This window comes from Canis aureus, chromosome 14 (genome assembly GCF_053574225.1).
Source record: "Canis aureus isolate CA01 chromosome 14, VMU_Caureus_v.1.0, whole genome shotgun sequence".
NCBI lineage: Eukaryota > Metazoa > Chordata > Mammalia > Carnivora > Canidae > Canis > Canis aureus.
Genome location: NC_135624.1, coordinates 25998498 through 26017866, shown reverse-complemented (window position 1 = coordinate 26017866; position 19369 = coordinate 25998498). Strand labels below are relative to the sequence as shown.

The 19369-nt window shown below is 46.9% G+C and overlaps 1 long non-coding RNA gene across 3 annotated transcripts in view; it reads left to right on the top strand.

Annotated features, from left to right (window-relative positions):
* LOC144283289 (uncharacterized) overlaps window positions 1–19369 on the top strand; it is a 33321-nt gene that overhangs the window by 8731 nt on the left and 5221 nt on the right. The window contains exons 1-2 of one of the 3 annotated variants that reach the window (XR_013351730.1): window positions 456–2207; window positions 9215–17799. This is a non-coding gene — a long non-coding RNA (uncharacterized LOC144283289). Of the gene's footprint in view, window positions 1–441; window positions 17800–19369 lie in introns of those variants that run through there. The other 2 variants (XR_013351731.1, XR_013351729.1) reach the window with 2 other exon arrangements.

The following is a 19369-nucleotide window of genomic DNA, read 5'->3' as shown; positions in this document are numbered from 1 at the left end:
GTTACTGGCATGAGGTCCGGGGTCAGAGAAGCGCCCTCATAGGGCCTTGGGGACAGCAGGGGTGCAGCTGGGGGCTGCCTTCTCCAACTCAGGTCTCTGACGCTGAGTGACCAGTGACCAGGCGGCTCAAATGAGGAAACTGTTCCTGAGGTTCTTGATCCTGGCCTCACGGCAAGTTTGCCCAGGGACTCTGAGAGCTGCAGAGAAGGGCCCAGGTGGGGCTTTTTTTTTTTTTTTTTAAACTCTGTTGGTAATTCTAATGTCAGGTAGATTAAGAGATTTGTTTTATTACAAAAAAATCATGTCTCCTTGCTTTTGCTGTGGAATATAATCCAGAACTATTTCCATGGTGGCTGTTTTGGGTGGAAAAGGAAGAGTGGGGGGGGGTGGAGAAGAAGAGTGGGGGGGAGAGGAAGAGTGGGTGGGAGAGGAAGAGTGGGTAGAGGTGGTAGCATTTGTGTCTGGTCTGGAAAGACCAGATGCTCTGGCTCAGCAGAGTGGGGAAGTGCTTCTCTGATGACCTTGACCGCAGAGGGCATGCGGTGAAAACCATGGGATGGGGAAGTGCCCTGTTTCAGATTTCAGACATTAAAGGGGTCCTGTTACCCAAGATGTGAAGATCTGTATTTAGAAAATAGACCAAGTCCAGGGCTTACTATTCACTTTTATTTTTAGCCTCTTCTAGGACATGGGGAATAAAATTTGATTTACAGAAAACCAGCATTCTTAATGGCAGACGAGCCAAGAACTTCAAGGGTCATCTCTTTATTTCCTGCTCTAGTTGGGAGTGAGGGGAGTCCTCAGCCCACCCCCTCGATATTCTGGCAGGGTTCTCTCGGAGGCTACAGCCAGCCCCTGAGCCACCTTGTCTCCTCTGATGGCTTCAGTGCCAGCTCTACACTGCTGACCCCCAGTTCCATTCCTCAGATGACCTTTCTCCAGCTGAGCTATCCTGCTTCCTCCTGGGTAGAGAACATTCTCAAACTCCACATGTCAACAACCACTGAATCATTCCCCTCTCTGGTCTCCCAAGCTGGATTTTCTATCCCAGTGACTAGCAGGCAAATCCACACTTCCTCCTTCTCCCTCACCACCCCCACTCGCCCAGAGCCACTCATTCCAGAAGGTTCTCTGTCCTCAACATCTCCTGCTTCAATCTTGTGCTGTCCTTCCCCCAGTGCCTCCATGCTAGCTCAGGACATGACCGTTTCACACCTAGACTGTGGCAAGAGTCTCCCATGTGGCCCTTTTGGTCCACGTCTGCTCCCTCTACCTTATTCTCTATCCTGAAACTAGAGTCATCTAAGATGTGCCATTGATGAGTTTATGACTTGTGGAATATTTACTGTATGTGAGTCACTGTGCTGAGCTCTTTACATGCATAATCTTTTTAAGAAACCTCCCTAAAAACTATGTGAAAAAGACCTTCATTATCCCCATTTCAGAGATATGGAAACTGGGACACAGAGAGGTTAAGTATCTTGTCTGGGGTCACACAGCCATTAAAAGGGAAAGTCTGCTCCAATGTTACTCTCTGGTTTAGAATCTTTCAGTGACTCCCCCCAAATACTGACCTTCTGGGCAAAATGCACACTTTCAGCTTGGTCACAGGGTTCTTTGTGACCTAGGCTCTGCCTCTCTGTCTGGATTTATCACTCACCACACTTCACCCTGACCTCTGGGGCTCCAGCTTTGAGGAGCTGCCTACAACTGCTCAGAGCACCCATGCCTACTGTTCTTGTCTTCGTTCAAGTTGTTTGTTCCTCCAAGATGCTTTCCCCATCCAGTCTGTGTGGCAGACACATCTCCCAAAGTTCAACTTAAAGGAGGTTCATGCCTCCCCCCATGGAACCTTTCCAGAGTGTGTTCGCACCCTGCCCCCAATCCCTTGGAGAACTGACCTCTTACTCCTTTGGGCTTGGCTGTAACCAGGCTACGCACTATGACTTCACCACCAGCGGGCAGGGCAGGGGCCGGGTCTCCATGCACTAGTGCTATATGGATATTTACCGTGGGTGCTGGTGGCCTCGTTAATTGAGGCTGCCTGGAGAGGGTGTTTCTCACTGTCTCAGTGGTGTGGGCAATACTGATTGGGTGTGAATGTCACCCACTTGCCTGATCTCCAGGAGACTGAACCGAGGTAGCTGGGGGATGGCCTTTGGAGCCTGGGGAATGGCTCCCCCGGGCCAACAGAAAGACCAAGAAAGGTGGGAAGAGCTGGCCAGTGTCCTTTGAGTTCTAAATTCCTCAAATTCCCCCAAGGGTCTTGTGAAGCTAGAGCGGCTCCACGATGCAGTGGAGAGAGCCAGGTGGGGACTCCTGGCCCAGGCTCTAGTGTCCCGTGGCTTTGGCCAGTCCCTTTCCTGTGGGGTGGGGGCCCTCCCAGGCTTCTCCCAGCCGGCCAGCTCCTGTGGGACTCTTCCCAGGCCACTTCCGAGGACCTTCCCCCGCCCCACGTTTGGTCCTCAGAAGCTGTGCCTCACTCCTGAACTCACTGCTTGGGCGAATCTGCTACTGTCCCTGGCTTTAAAGTCCTTCATTTTAGAAGGGAGCAATCGTCCTTGCTCCTCCATGCAGCACACTTAGCAGTGGGCACCAGGGGAGAACCTGGAAGAAGTGCTTTCATTTCCTCGGGACCGAGGATGTAGAGGAAACTCCACGGAGAACGAATATTGAGTCATAATTTAAGCCCAAGCTGTCGGGGGCTGGTCTGGGGACCGTGGCTGCATGCTGTCCCCGTTTTCCTTCTGCACTTGTCGGGCCTGAGGCCTGACACAGCTGAGGGAGCCCAGCAGGCGGGAGGGGTGTCCAGAACCCGCCGCCCACCTGGACTCCCCTTGCCACAACCCCCCACCCCCGGGCCATCTGTCCCCCAGCTGCAGCTGCAGGTGAGCAGGGCGGGACTGCGCCTCTTGTGGGTTCGTGGAGGCACGCAGAAGGGGTGTCTCAAAAGCCCTGGGCCAGTCTCTACAAGGAGCCCTATCTTTGTTGACAATGCATCTTGTTGGTCTCTTAGATAATCTCAGCCTTCCATTCTTCTTCCACAGGGCCACAACGGTGCCCTCCCTTGGCTCTCTGAGCCGTTGCAAACGTGCCTCAAGGAATTTGTATTACTCTGGTTCTTATCACCATAATTTGTGTATGTGCCTTGGCCCTGCACCCTCTAATCCTTAGCTGCCTGTGTTACTCACCTTCATATTCTCAGCATCTAGCATGGAGCCTGGCTCCGGTGGGGACTGCCTACATGTTGAATCGACATCGCTGGGAGATAATGGACCTCGGCCACACAACCTCCCAATGTGTTCTCGGTGCTTCCCTCATTACTTGTCACACCATTATTATTCTATTACTACTACTATATATTACTTACTCTCTGGAATAGTATCTATTATTACAATATATTGTTGTAATATATTACTAATATACTGTAACTCTGGGCAAAAGCATTAATAGGGTCATATGAAAAGGAGATCAACATGACTCTGATGACACATCTCTCTTTTTCACCCTCTTTGCTCCTTCTCCCTTGCTTTATTGGACCTTTGCACATGCTGTTCCCCCTTCCTTTCATTCTTCCTCCTCCAACTCACCCTTTAGAACCCAGCCCACATATCACCCACTCACCTGATCTCCGGGAGACTGAACACGTCTCCCTGGAGTTTTTAGACCATCTTCTGTTATGAGACACAGAATTATTACGTCTCTTTATGTGTCTGTCTCTTCCACTAGAATGCCAGCTCCTTGAAGGCAGAGCCTGAGTCCCTTTCTGTGCCTAGAACCAGGAACATGTGGAACACATGCATCCACTCACACATTCAACCAATGCTCTTTGAATGCCGACCATGTGCCAGGCACTGGTGTCACACCAACAAATAAACTATCCTTGTGGTAGCCAACCTCCAAGATGGCCCCCAACGATCCTCATCTCCAGTATTCATGCCCTTATATGGTTTCCTCTTACCTGAATGGAGATTGGACTATATGACTCACAGGATATGGCAGGAGTGAGGCTATGTGACTTTAAAGCTCTGTAGTAGAAGATTCAATCATGGGCAGCACTGATGGCCCAGAGGTTTAGTGCCACCTTTGACCCGGGGTGTGATCCTGGAGACCCAGGATAGAGTCCCACGTCAGGCTCCCTGCCTGGAGACTGCTTCTCCCTCTGCCTGTGTCTCTGCCTCTCTCTCTCTCTCTCTCTCAAAAATAAATAAAATCTTTAAAAAAAGATTTGATCATAAAAGTGTTTTCAGCTCCCTCCATGGTCCCTTGGATTGCCAGCTGCCATATCAGGAAGACAGTCAATGTAGCCCCAACCAATGTCCCAACCAAAAGAAGAACCAACTAGGCAGCAACTGTGAGCCATGTGAGTGAGCCACCTTGGAAATGGATTCCCCAGGCTCTCTCAAGCCTTCAGATAATGGCAGCCCCAATGGCATGTGGAAGGTCCTGAGCCACAGATACCAGGATTCTTGTTATTTTAAAGCACTAAGTTTGGAGATGATTTGTTATGCAGCGCTAGATAACTGATACACTCCCATTATAATGGAGCTTAAATTCTAGGGGAAGAATTAAAGGAATATGATCTATTCCTTCATTTATTCAGTATCACTAGATCCTGCCAGCTGTTGAGATTACAGTGGCAAGCAAGATGCTAGACAAAGTTCCTTGTGAGGTCTATGCTCTAGTGTGGGAGACAGAAAATAAACGAGTACATTTTATAAAAAATTCGGTCATAAGTGCTAAGAATAAAAGAACAGCAAGATGGATAAAAGGGAACTGCAATTTAGGTTGTCTATTTCGTACTAAGCATTTTTCATCTTTATGTTGTTTCATACCTCAAAAGACTTCAAAGTAGGTACTTTATCCCCATATTACAGATGAGAAAATTGAAGGCCAGAAAAGTGCAATGATACAGCCAGTGTCACACAGGTCTGGTCTTTGGCTCACCCAGAATGGAATCCGGGCTGTGTGGACTCCAAAGCCAGGGCTCTCTGGCTGACCATTCTGGATTTCCCTTTTAGTCCTCATGCTGGGGCTCTGCCTTCAGCACAACCAGGACTCAGCATTGACTTGGAACACATTGGTAGGAGGAGGGCTGGGAAATGATCTGTAGACAGGACTGCCACAGGTGATCAGGGGGCCTAGACTACCCCTTCCTCTAACTCCGGAAAATACCTCAGTGGCTGCAGATCCACCCACTGGCTGCAGAGATCCTCCCAATCCCCTAAACTTTAGCTGTTCTCGCCTATAAATGGTGATGTCCTCTCCCACAAAGTTCCTTCCTACCCATTTCCATTTCTGCTCTTGAAAGGCCACTTCATTTGCACTGAAGGAGCTGCGGTTCTTCCTGCCAACCTCATACCCCTCACATACCGTCTGCTCCTCCTCATCCATCGTAACTCCCCAGTGCCTCTTGCCCCTTGTCATTTTTTTTTCTTTCTGTTCTTGTGCCAAGACCACTAGATGGAGATATACTAAAACTTACTGGACCCTTAAGTGCTAAGCACTATTCTGTGGGCTCTTCCTGCAGGGTTTTTGTTGAATTCAGATGACAACCCTTTGTAGACATCCCATTATTTTCCTCATGGAGGTTAAGGTTCAAGGTCATTCAGCTACTAGGGTGGGATTCAAACCCACATCTCTTCGAATCCAGACTTCCTTGTTTAATCAAGATCACACTCAGAACTGGAAGAAATCTGAAGTGGGGGGATTTCAGAGGTCATCTTGTCCATTCCTTTGCCCCAGGAAGGGCCAAATCCAGATTATCTCCAGAAGGTTACAAATAACTATCTTAAATTAGTGCTAGAGGAAAAAAGAAAATCCTGAACAGCTCATTACAGCTTATACAAAGATTTGCACGTTTAACATTCTTATTAAGGTCTAACATAAGTCATTCATTTGCTAAACATTTATTAGGTGTCTCCTGTGTGTTAAGCTGGGTGCTGTGATGGGGTTAGGCATGTGTATGCATTATCATGGAAGTATGGGGCCGGGAAACTGAACAGATCGGCAGGTCAGGGATACCCCCAGGTGCTGCTAAGTGAACCATGACAATCTTGTAGGGGTCAGGCAGCACAGAAGGGCATCCAGACAGATGGAACAATGCATTAAAGTCAGGCAGAGGTGACTGAGAGAGACTTGCTTCTGCATTTGGCTAGAGTTTACAGGAAGTGCTGGGGAGGGATGAGCAATGGGATTAAGAGTTAAGCAGGGGCCAGATCAGTGCCAAGGTAAGGAATTTGCTCTTTATCTGGAAAGGACTGGGGAGTAATTTCAAGGGTTTTGAGTAAGGTACTGACATAATCAGATTTGCAGGGTAGAAAAATTAATCCATCAGTGGTATGGACGATGAAGGGGAAAGACCGATTAGGTAGGATGTTGTAATGGTTTGGCCAAGAGATGATGAGTAGCTAAGAGGGGGAAAGGTGGAAGAGACATGGGGGAGAGATTTATGAGTAGACAAGTTAAGACTTGGCAACTGCTGGTTTGTAGGGGGGGCAGGGAAGAAGGAAGGTACAGGAACTGATTCACTAGGCTTCCTGGCTCAGGCACATGGCTGGGTGGTGGTGCCACGTGCTGAGATGGTGATCAGGAGGAGGAACAGGTTTGGGGCAGTTTCCAAGATCTTACGCCTAGACCCCCTAAAGCAATCCTAATTTTAGATGAAGAAATTGAGACTCAAAAAGCTGATGTGATTTACTCAAATTTACCTAGCCAGAATGGTGTCAGAGGTGGGACTCAAATCTAGGTCTTTTTTTTTTTTTCTGGAATTACTGTCTAAGCAGATTTACTTTGCAAGAAATGTAAGGAGGCCTTAACACAGAGTAATTAATGTGTGGTGAGCAAACATTTGCATACGTCGACTTGCCATTTTTATATTCATTCATTCATTCATTCATTCATTCGACAAAACTTATTGAGCACCTACCATGTGCCATGTATGTGGGATGCAGTGCTGAATATGACAGGCAAGGACCCCACCTGCATTGGACCTCATTTCCCCTCTTCTAAGGAGCTAGACAATACACAAATCAGCAAATATTGACAAAATACACCATCAGAGTGCAGGGAAAGTGGCAGGAATGACAGTGGGGATCCAGAAAGGCCTAGGACCTGATATTTGATCAAGACCAAAGTGATGAGGGAAAGTCAAAGATCTAAGGAAAGGGGGGGTCGCGGTAGAGGGGACTTTCAATGCAAAGCCCTGAGGTAGGAACAAGCTTGAACTGAATATTCAAGGAATCACAAGGAAGCCAGTGTTCCAAGAAAAGAGTGAGTACGGATGAGAATCGTAGCAGATGGAATTGGAGGCAGGGGGCCAGAGCCTGTAGGATTGTGAGACATGATCAGTAGTTGAGATTTGTTGTAGGTGTGATAGGAAGGTTTGGAGCAGGGCTGTGACATCATCTATTTTTAAATTTTCCTTTTTCTTTCAAGGTACTTGTAGATTCACAGGCAGTTATAGGAAATAATACAGAGGAATCCTGCTTACCTTTGTCCCATTTCCCTCCGACTGCAGCGTTGTGCTAAACTAAGTGCACTATCACACCCATGAGTGCTCACTGTGGTTTTAATTTGCATTTTCCTAATGGTAAGGTTGCTGAACAGTTTTCATGTTCTTATTTACCATCCATATATCCTCTTCAGTGAAATTTTTGTCTTTTGCTCATTATTTTTTTGAAAAAATTTTTAATAGTTTGTTGTTCACTTTTGAGAGCTCTTTACATATTCTAGACAAAAGTCCTTTGTCAGATAAGTGACTTCAAATATTTTCTTCTGGTATGCAGAGCAAGAGTTTTTAATTTTGATGAGGTCCAATTCATTACTTTTTCCTTTTATGGACTGTGCTCTGGGTGTAAGCCTAAGAACCCCGTGCTTAGCCCTAGTACCCATAGTTTGTCTGCTTTGGTCATGTTGGGAAGTGGAAGCATAAACTGACTACAGAAATGTAGAGCAGAACTGATGGCCCACCTGAACTAGGAGTGGGTGGCAAAGGGATGGGTGAATGAAGAGGCTTCAAGGTACTTTCTACTTGCTGGAGGGGGCTCGACAGTACAAGCTCCTTCCCTTTCTAGCTCAGGTTACATGGACGCAGAAGACGGTTATCTTGGCATTATGACCACAGGCCTAACCTTCTCCCTTCCTCAAGAATACTCAAAGACGCTGAAAAAAGAAAAATAGTCTTTATTCCCCCAGTGCTTTATCCACAGCAATGTGCTCTTACGGCGTCATCGTGACTTCTCACAACAATTTGTAAGGAAGATATTATTATCCCCTTTTACAGAAGATACAATTGAGGCCCAGAGAAGGGCTGGGACTAAACATGAGTCTCTTGATTTCAAGAGTGACAATTATTCTTCTCTACCAGTGGACACTGAGTTTCCACCACTAATTGTTGCTTGAGGTCAATGGTCTGCAAAGGATGGCCTAAAAACCCCCTGAGGTGCCTCAGACCTTTTCAGAGGGTCTTCAAGGTCAAATAATACTAAGACCTTACTTGCCTTTTCACTGTGTTGACATTTTAACTAATGGTGGGAAAAACTGTCAATACCTTAGTGTGAATCAAGGCAGTGGCACCAACCTGTCCTGGTTGTCACTGTAGTCTTCATTCCCATCCACTCATGAGGGAAAATATAGCCAGTTTCACACCAAAATTGTGATTAAATGGGAACTATACAAAAAGCAATTCTGCTGTACACCAAAGCAAGAGGAATGGTGCTTCTACAGTGATTTGGGTTGCAAGCTGAACTATCCTCTTTTTTTTCCAACAGAATATAATCTGTACTTGATAGAAAGAATGAGTGACAAACTAGGTATTCAGCCTTGGACATAGGCTTCTTAACAAATGAGCAAAGTGAGGCTCTCACATAAAGGAAAGCAATCGATAGTATTTTCTGTTAATGATAAAATAGAGCTTTTGAATGAAAAAAAAAGGAAAAAAGCTAATTTACTCCTTTGAGCTTGACAGCTTTCCAATACCTATACTTTCCAATAATATCAGTGGTAATATTAATAAATGCGATTTATTGAAATTGCATAAAGAAATGTGCTTATACTTAGAGGAGCTGCATAACTCTAAACTCAAAGTATCCAACTGACCAGTACGTGGTGGTGGTGGTGCAAATCAGATTGGCACGGGTCAAAGATCCATTTGAAGTGTAAGATCCATCAGTGGGTTTTTATACAACAACGTATGAATGTTTCATTGATACAGTTTCAGATTCCACATTGCAACTAATCTTTGGGAAACTTCCACTTGTTGAGTTTTGTGGAGCATCAGGGAAGAATATCCACAACTATCTGAAGAGGTTATCAGAACACTCCTTGCTTTCCCCACTACCCAGCTGCAAGAGGCTGGACTTTCTACACATATTTCAACTGAAAAAAACGCATTGGAGGAGATGGGATGCAGAAGCCGAGTGGAGACTCCTGCTGTCTTCTATGAAGCCAGACAGCTTGATGCACAGCTGAGACCCAACCAGTCCCAGCCCCCTGTAACTTCTAGCTCTTCCCTGTAGAGTCAGAACATTTTGTCTACTGCTTAACTAACCACTGCCTCCTCAAACTATGGTCTCTGTCCTCCTGACCCTGGGAAGTTTCCGACACCTCCTAGGGGTGAAAATCAACTTCTCCTAATCTCCAGCTGTGCCCAGGGGACCAGGGGTGGTGTTTCCAAACTTCTAACCATCCCAGGACAGGGGTCCCAGTGCCCCCATGCTCTCCACTGCCCCTAGGAGCCTATGGCCAAGTAGACACTGTCTAACTCACCCTAGGTAGGGGTGTGGGCCCTCCAAATATAACTGATCCCCCCAGTGCAGGGGGTGGGGGTGTCTAAGCCCAAGATCTCCCAAGTCCCTGTCTCTAACTCCCAAAGAGGGTGCTGAGCCTCTTTAGTTTGGACCCACTTCCCAAACAGATAGGCAGATGATGTTGTTCATTGGAGACAAATTGGACAACCACCACCACCAAGCATCTTTCATGTTAAAGATCGAAAACTGTAAAATGATCTTTACCCTAAATCTTTATTTTTAAATTAATACATCTACATTTTTTAAAACCTTCAGTTTTAATTTCAGTTAATTGCAAATATCGCTAGGCACAACCCATATAAACAAAAGCTCTTTTAGGTCCTCAGTAATTTGTAGGAATATGTATATAGGGGGCCAAAAAGTTGAAGAACTGCTTTATGCTAAAATAGTGAAGGTTCTTATGGGTGGCTGTGAGCAAGTGATGCATTACCCGGGGGTCCCAGCTCCCCTGTGCTCTCCACTGTCCCCAGGAGCCTGTGGCCTAAGTAGACAAAATCTAACCTACCCTGGGTGTGGGTGGGGGCCCTCCATATACAACAGACATTGTCATCCTTTTCCAGATTATTCCCCAACTCCAGGCTTCAATATGACCCTAAAATAAGGCCCTTGACTTCAGGGGACAGATAAGCATGCTACAGGAGACCCATGGCTCTGATAAGAGTACACACCCTTTGTCCCTTTCCTGCTCTCCCTCTTGATGGAAAGAACATGGACCTTGAGTCAGGCTAACTTTGGTCTCAGTCTCAGCCCTGCTTTTAGCCCGCGAGGGGACCCTAGACAAGTCTCTCAATTCTCTGGTTTCCATAGAGCAATAACAATGCTTGTCTTTCCTTACTGAGACTGTTTTGAGGCATAAACAAAGGAATGGGGACAAATCTGTAGAGGCCTTACCAATGTGAGTGATGAACGTTGTCCAACAAAGAATTCCCATACACATCTATGACCATTCATTTCACAAATACTTACCCAAAATGTGGCCCAAGGCAGGCCTCGAATGCAAAAACAAGAACACACAGTTCCAGCCTCCAAGGAGCTCCTGGTTTAGCAGACAAGACAGTGTGATATGGTAAATTTGAATTCTCAACCAATTTCCCCCCCAAGCACCTGCTCCTGCTTCTCCACGCCTTATGACCCCTTCCTCCTGCAGACAACCAGATGGTGCTACATCTGTGCTTTGGCAAAGGGAAAGAATTCCAGAAAGAACTTTTGGCTGTTTGGTCAAAAGCCTGGCCTCGAGGAACCTCGAGGTTTAGAGATTACCAATGAGGAGGCAGCATAGAGCTTCCCCTTCCCTTCCATGACCAGAAACTGGCCTCTGTGGGCACCGTGGAGGGGAGATGTCAGTGGGGCCCCTGGGGCTCAGGATGAAAGGTCCCAGCCGAGGTGAACCAAGTGGAGCAGAATGGCGCAGCGCAGAGATCATTCCAACAAACACCATCCACCATCAGAACTGGGGAGCAAGGGTGGGGGGGTTCCTGGCAACCTATCAGCAACTCTAGCCTGTGCCCTTTGTATACCTCTGAGCAGCCCAGGTCACCAGTACCGGGGAGCCACGCTCTTCGTCGGGTGCTCTTTGCATCTGAACTTCTCTGCAACCAGCGTGTTGTCTGGTAACCAGTAAAAGAGGCGCCCAGGTGTGCACTCAAGACTTTGTTCAACTGCATTCCGACTACCCTCATAGAGATAAACCTTTCCTTTTTTGACGGCCTGAGGCTCTGAGTTGTTAAGGGGTAGAAGGGGAAACCTCAGAGGCTGGTGCTGGGGGTGATACCACAGGGAGCCAACCGGAGGGCCCCCCCCCTGCCCCCCGCCATTACCAGAGAGAGAAAAGCTTCAACAGAAATGGGCAGGGAGCAGCAAGAGTACAGAGGAAGTGACTCATTCTCCCAGGCTTTTCGGGGCAGGAAGCGGATGGGAGGAAAAAGGGTCAGGGAGGGCTTCACAGAGGAGGTGACATTTGAACTGGGTGTGGGTGTCTGGCCACCGGTCATCTCCCCAGAACTCAGCCTGCCCAGCTGAGGACAAAGAGTCCGGTTTCCTGGGAAAGAGGAACACACTGAGAAGCCCTCACTATGAGCCAGAAGTCAGGTAGAGATCTAGCAGGCACAGGCTCGTCTCTAGAAATTGTCGCATGGTTTTCTTCAGAGCACAGATATTATTACCTTATATTCGGTCCTATCCACTGACAAATAGTGATCGATACTCCCTGTGCTACCTTTAGGACGGGTAAGGGGCTACACCACAGTAGAAGAGCCACGGTTGACTTACTGAGTACTCAATGCACACCAGGCACAGTGCTTTGCATCTGCATTCATTATACCTTTCATCCCACAGGGGAGTGTTTTAATCCTGAATTTGTAGATAAGAAAATAGGCTAAAGTTCCAGCAGCTGGTTAAATGGCAGAAACAAGATTTAAACTTAAACGTGTACTCACTTTCTTTCTACCTGGACTCCAGCTTGGACAGCTTAGACTTTAGTTGGATAGCTAAGGAATAAGTGCTGAAAAGGGTAAATGATAACACAAGAGGTAAGCTCATGTTTGGGTCAAGTGCCCTTGCACAGAACCTTGTGCTTACCCCGCTCAGAAAGCCCTGCTGATGCTCCCTCTAACTTGTACCTGTCCGTGTCTCTAAATCTCCACTCTGCCCGGCTATTATTCCATCTCTCACCTGGACCAAGCTCTAGACTGGACACAGAGTAGAAGGTCTTGACAGAAACAAAGTCGGTCCCTGCTTTTGGGTTTCCCATAGTCAGAAAGAGTGGCAGGGAGAGTCTGCTAAGTGTCCCCCAACATCCACTTGTCCTTCTATTAAAGCAACAGAATCCCTTGGGTTTTTAGCTGGGGAAACAGATGCTCAGAACCAAGACTGGGGCTCCTTGCCCATTTTGTAGCTACATGTGGTCATGTGACCAAGCTCTGACCAATGTGATTTGACCAGATAACTTTTGGCTCCAGCCCTTAGAGGAAAAAGGTGTGACTCCCCTTCCCCTTCCATCCTTTCCCCTGGCAGGGATGAGGACATGGTGTTGAGCTCTTTTGGACTATGTAGGTGAGGTGACAGCAATGGCAAAACAAGTGGCTCTGTGAAGCAGAGCTGCCCTTCCAATTCCACGTTTTACATGAGAGAGAAATTAAACTTCTTTCAAGTCGTGTGGAGATCATATAAACACCCAGTAAATACAGGGGGAGAAAAGATCGAAAAAACCATCACTCAAGTATGTACTTTGTAGAAGTACAAATTATAATAAATGCAATGAAAACTACATAGCATTTTTCCTGAGAGACTAGAACTTGGGAGTCAGGGTAGGGGGCAGCTAGCTTATAATTGTCAGTTAAGGAAGGTTTCTGGCTTAGTTCGGGCTACTATAACGAATACCACGACCTGGGTGGTTTAAACAACAGGCATTTATTTCTCACAGTTCTGGAGGCTGGGACGTCCAAATGAAGGTGTTAGCAGATTCCATGTCTGGTGAGAGTCTTCTTCTGGCTTGTAGACGGCTGCCTTCTCGTTGCGTCTTTACACGGCCAAGGGAGAGAGAGTTCTGGTCTCCTCCTGTTTTTTTTTTTCCTCCTGTTTTTATAAGGGTGCTAATCCCATCCTGAGGGGCCCGCTCTCATGACCTCATCTAAACCGAATTACCTCCCCAAGGCCCCACCTGCAAAGAGCATCGCTTTAGGAGTTAGCACTTTAAGACATGAATTGGAAGGCTCACGAAACTTCATCGCGTATCAGCTGCTCTGAGAACCGGATGCTTATGCTGAGACCGACCCCATGGGTAGGATTTGGTCAGGGATTTAGAGGGACCAGGAAAGAGAATCTGTGAAGGCTCTGAGGCCAGAGACAATGTAGCCACTGCTGGGACCCCAAGAAGGGCCGTGGGAGCAGAGCCCCTCTGCCAAGTTCTTAGTTCTTGGGCTCGCTATCCTCCCCCTCCCAGGTGAAACAGCCTAGGCTCCTCAGCACCTAGACGTGGGGCTGCACAATGACTTTGGTCCAAATACCTCTTGAGGGGATGGCCTGGTGCCTCTAGAAAGAAAGATCTGGAGGACAGATGCAAACCTTCTCTCAGGAAAGAACTCCCAGAGTCAAGCCCAGAGAAGCTGAATCTGCAGTTGGGGCCCCAGAGGGGTGTGGGCCTGGGAGGAAGGGGAAGCCGAGGGTCAGAGAGGATCAAAAGGTGAGAAACCGGACAGGTGTGTAAGCTGAGGCTCCGAGGTGTTAGGCAGGACCTAGCCGCATGCCCAGAGCTGCTCCGTATTGAGGCCTTGATGTTGTGTGCGCATGTGTGGTTGTGGGTTCACTGCCACTTCTAAACTGTGCCACGCCCAGCGGCAAATGACTCTCAACACAGAATCTCTCTGCATCCTCACACGCTGACTTTATGAGGGAGGCATTATCTCCATTTTACAAATGAAGACGCTGAGGCTCAGAGAGGGGGAGGTCAGCCACCTGGTTCAAGGTCACCAAGTGGGTAGTGTTGACCTGGGGTGGGGGTAGAGCCAGGGCTTGTCTGACCTAGCACCGGAGTTCCCGTGGGGAAACACAACACATTCACCCTATCCAGGAGGTGACCTGACCACTTGGACAGGGTGTTGGAGACTCACCTGTCCAGGAGACCTTGGGCAGAGTATTGAAGACTCTTGGCCTGGGAACCAAAGATGGTCCACAGCTGTGTTCAGTTTGGCTGGTCCATGATTTAAACAAACAACTGAATGTGAATGCCTGTAGGCAGAGAAGGGACTCTGTAGATTATCATAATCTCCCCCACTTATTCTCACTTACTCCCTGCCTTGGCCCCAAAGACATCTCGGTGTTCGTGTAGCCTTCATTCTAGAAAAACCTTTCTTTAGCACCAGAAGCCAGTTGAGGAAGCTTTCCTGAGCCCCTCTTCCAGTCACTCTGGAAATACATTAGAGACTTGGAGCCTAAGTAGTTACCTAATACATTACATATCGAATATCTAATATCTACAACACAATGCTTTCTCCTATCAAGGAGGGTAACATGGGTAGGCAAGGATCTTGCTTTATGAACTAGCCATTATGTGCACGCTGCAAGCAAGTTAAGAAAAGACTGAACCGGCCGAGTCCTTGCCTGGAGTTCTTTAGGAGCAAGAGGCAGTTGTGTTCTCTAGAGCTGGAACGTGGCAGGTGGGCAGCTGGGACATACCGAGGTAGAAAGCTCGAGGGAGCACGGTGTCTGAGAATTTCTGTGTCCTTTTCCTGCATTTTGCCAAGCTTGCTAGCTCTCTGCAGCTGAGTCTTAAAAGACCCCCGGGTTTCCCACTGTATACCCTATCTGTCAGGTCTGGAGTTGAACCAGGACACCACCATCAGGCCCGGAGTTTTCTTTCCAAAGCACTAGTCCCTGACCCCCTGGAGTGTTTGAAATTTGCAGACCTCTTGCCATTTAGAGTAGCCAGAGTAGTTCAAGGGGTAGATAAAGGACTTTGAGTTCCTTTGGTTGCAAGTTGCCTTGGGCAAGGGAAGTTGTTTTCCTGCACTCAAAATAGCCATCTGTGTGTTAACTACTTTTTTTTTTTTTTAGATGAAAGCGACAACATTTTTTTTAAAAAACCAAGATAAATTGAAGCTGTCCATAGTATGTCTAGTGCAAAGCTATAATCGAGGGGTTTATGTTTCACGAATGCCCTGAAAATGAAAGTTTCACATAAAAGATGGGACTGAGTGCAGGCAAGATCTCAAAGAGAAAAGAGCACCCCTCTCTGTTAACTTGGGTTTACAATGAAGAGGAAGGCGCTCATCCTTATCCCAAGCCTCACCCCATGAAAATTAAGTCATGCTCCCATGAAATAGGCAGGAAGGGGTGGGGCTCCCGGGGCTTATGAAACTGCATCTCATTCAAACAGCAAAGTGAAATGCGCCTTGCCTAGGGTCACAGTCTAATTGCCTCTGAGTAAGCAGGTTCTGAACATGCTATTCTTCAAAATCTCCAACCTGCTTCCCTGCGCCTGTTTTGAATTTCCTCTTCTCTAACATATATTTATATCCTGCCTGTTACAAGCCGACAAGAACAATCACTAGCATTATCTGTTTCCTTTCAGATCCTGCTGTAATTCGCTTACCTTCTTCCCACGGGTCGTTTTCTTACCCCCCCACCCCCACCCCCACCCCCACCCCCTTGGAATAAACCAAACTGTCTTATAAAGATGAAGGGAGAAAAGAGGTTGTGCTTTGGGACTTTATTTAAAAAACAAACAGCAACAACAAAGCCAAGGTTATTTGGTGCTGAGTACGCAAAGGAATGTAGTAAATTCGTGAGTTTATTTATTTATTCCCTCGAGAATTTACCATGTACCAGCCCTATGCCAGGCAGTATGGACAAAATGGAAAACCTGATATGGTCCCGTTTGCTCAAGAAACTCAGAGGCTGCTGGAGCATGTAGACAAAACACACCTCAGACATTTGCAAGAGACTGGGGCTCTGTGAATGAGCTTGACTTGCTATTGTTGAAAAGCCCATTTTCAGGTTGTAGGCCAAAGGAGGAAGAAGGATGGTTTCTGTTGATCTGATCTGATTGAAGTTGTCGAGCCATTCTCATTACTAATAATAATGTATTAGGGCCTCCCTAACGACAGAGCAAGGCTTTCTGTGGACAATTGCCATCTGTCCAAGATCACCAGTGCCCCTGGCTTTAGCTTAAGGGACATGATCTTTGACTTATTTTCCTAATCCCGGGAGGGATGCACAGAGAGGAGTACAAAGCACAGGAGAGCTAGAAAGTGAGAGCACCGTGAGAAGCTTGTCAACTCAGCCTGTCAGAAGGTTCTCTCTGTCTCTGTCTCATGTTCTGCATGTACTGCAGCACAGGCCTTGGAATTGCCTCCGTGGGAGCCATTCCAGGAGAGGGGCTGGCCTTCCACGAGGATGCGGGGAATCAGGGTTGCAAGGTCACCCACGCCGTCGCTCCCCTGCTTGGCACCCATGGCAAATATCAGCAACTGATATCAGGTCGCCTGATCTCAACCAGTGTTCCTCATCAGAATCAGAGAAGCAATATTGACTTTCTCAATTGTCCTAAGAATTTACATGACTCATCCCACTGTAGATGCACAGGGGAGAAATTAATTCCTTATCATCAGTGCCTCTGGGGCACTGGGGCTTCCTTCTCTGAGGAACCCTACGTGCAATCTGACCATCCTTCTCCACAGGTAACCCAAGGCAAGCAACCATCTATCCCAGCAGGTTGGTGAATGAGTGAGTGGAAGTTTATTTGCCACCCTGGACCATTTGGCAACCTGAGGGAACTAAAGGAAAGGCTACAGAAAGAGTATCCATAAACTCTTCCACTAGGGGCTTCTGAGAGCTCCTTTGGGTATAGCCCTGAAGTGCACTGGAAGACACAAAAGGAAACTGGGCATCGTAACAAACTTTCCTCATGACACCGCCATGTTTGCTGTATTTGTAGATACTGTGGCAGATGGAATTCCAGATGGATTCCTGCCCCAGGTGTACACACACCATAGAATCCCCTCCCTGAGAGAGTGAGGGGAGTGGGTGGGACCTGAGAGTATGGCGGCACTTCAGTCCTCTGGTTAGGTTACATTGTGTGACAAAGGCGAAGAGACTTCTCAGATGTCCCTCACTAGTTGACTCTGAGTTCATCAAATGGGAAGAGTATGACTCTGAGTTCATCAAATGGGAAGAGTATCCTGACCCAATCAGGTAAACACTTTAAATGAGGGTTTAGATGTCAGAAACAGAAGAGTCAGAGAGGTTCAAAGCCATAGACACCCTCCTCTATTGACCTTAAAGAAACAAATTGTCATGTGTGGAGAGGGTCACATGGCCAGGAACACTGGGTGGCCTCCAGGCACAGAGGGCCTTAGCCCTCCAGCTGCAAGGAACTGAATCCTGCCAACAACTGATGGGCTTGGAAGAAGACCCCGACCCTCAGATGTGATAGCAGCCCTGGCCACCAGCACTTGGATTTCAGCATTGGCAGACTCTGAGCCGAGAAAGCCAGGTGAGCCCATGAGAACTATGAGATAATAAATGGGCATTGCTTTTATTGCTAAACTGTGGTACCCAGTGATAGAACACTAATGCAGATCTTATTTACTGTAAGACCTGCCACTGGTTGTAAGACATACCACTGACATTTGGGGAGACAAAAAAAGCTCCAACATTAAATGATCACAGCAGTTATAAGGCATACATTGTAAGACATCCGATTATAAAAAACAATAAAATGAGAAATGTGTATCTTAGTATTAAAAGAAGATGTCAGAAAAAAAAAGATGTCAGTATTATTACATTTGTGAAGCCCTAGAAATTTCCCAAGCCTTTCACACAAGATTTCTTTTTAAGTCAATATATATATATATATCACATTTTTATCCATTCATCAATTGGTGGACACTTGGGCTTCTTCCATAACCTGGCTATTGTCAGTAACACTGCAATAGACCTAGGGGTGCATATATCTTTCTGAATTAGCTTTTCATATAAGATTTTTTTAAATCTTCCTTTGCCACTCTGTCATAATTGAAAGAGGAGGGGTCATGATGAAAAAGCTGAGGTGCAGAGAAGTTAAATGACTTAACCAATGTCACAACACCAGATAGAGCCAGGACCAGAATCTAGTCTTGCACTTTCCACCATACCAGGACCAGACCATTGCATTTCATTTTTGCCCATACCTAACACCCCTACAAAGTGAGACCATGCCACCAACAACCTTGTTCAAGGGAGAGCCACGGAGGCCATATTTTCTTTCAACTGAGCCTGTCACTTCTGAGCTAATCTGAGGGGATTAGAAGTGTGTCCCAGACCCAAGGCAGCCAATCCATAGTCTGAGAAGCTACTTATGATGTGGGTCAACTCCAAAAGATGAGTTGGGCTGAGTAGGTTTCCTCTTTCAGGAATTATGAAGCACTAATTCAGTAGTAGAGCAGGAAGGTCATGAGAGCCATGGGTAATCAGAAGCTACGTGGGAGTAGACACCATGTGTAATAAGAGGAGGCCATCCAATGGTGTGAGGGAACAGAGCAAGGGGGAAAGCAGATGTGCCATCTGATAGAACCACTGGAGCCCATGAGAAGGTATTTCTCTTGCAGACATGCTTCAATTCCAATAAAAACTCTTCTGTACCCTTAAAATCCCCTCCCCAACTTTTCTGAGAAACTTGGGTGAGTCTCTTCATTGCAGTGGTATCATTTACAAAGTCATGATCTATATGGTCCAGTTCTGAAACAGAGTTATGGTTAAAGAAATGTAGTTCATGCATTAATGTTCGAAAACCTTGTATTTACCAAACGCTGAACATATTTCTCCCCTAACACCCACTGTCCTCACCGACTACAGCTGTGCTTGTCCTTAATAATCTCCCCAGGAAGATGTTCTAGCCCTTCCTCTCCTGTGATCTTATTTTCTCCTCTCTTCTTATGGTCTTATAATTACCTGTCACAAAAGCCCAAGAACTGGTCTAGCAAGACAAGATTCCCCTCAGAAGGTGGAGGAGGATAAGAACCTAAGTAGTACGAGTCAGAATCCTCCTTAATGAGCAGAGGGTGGGAAAACATTTGACAACACTC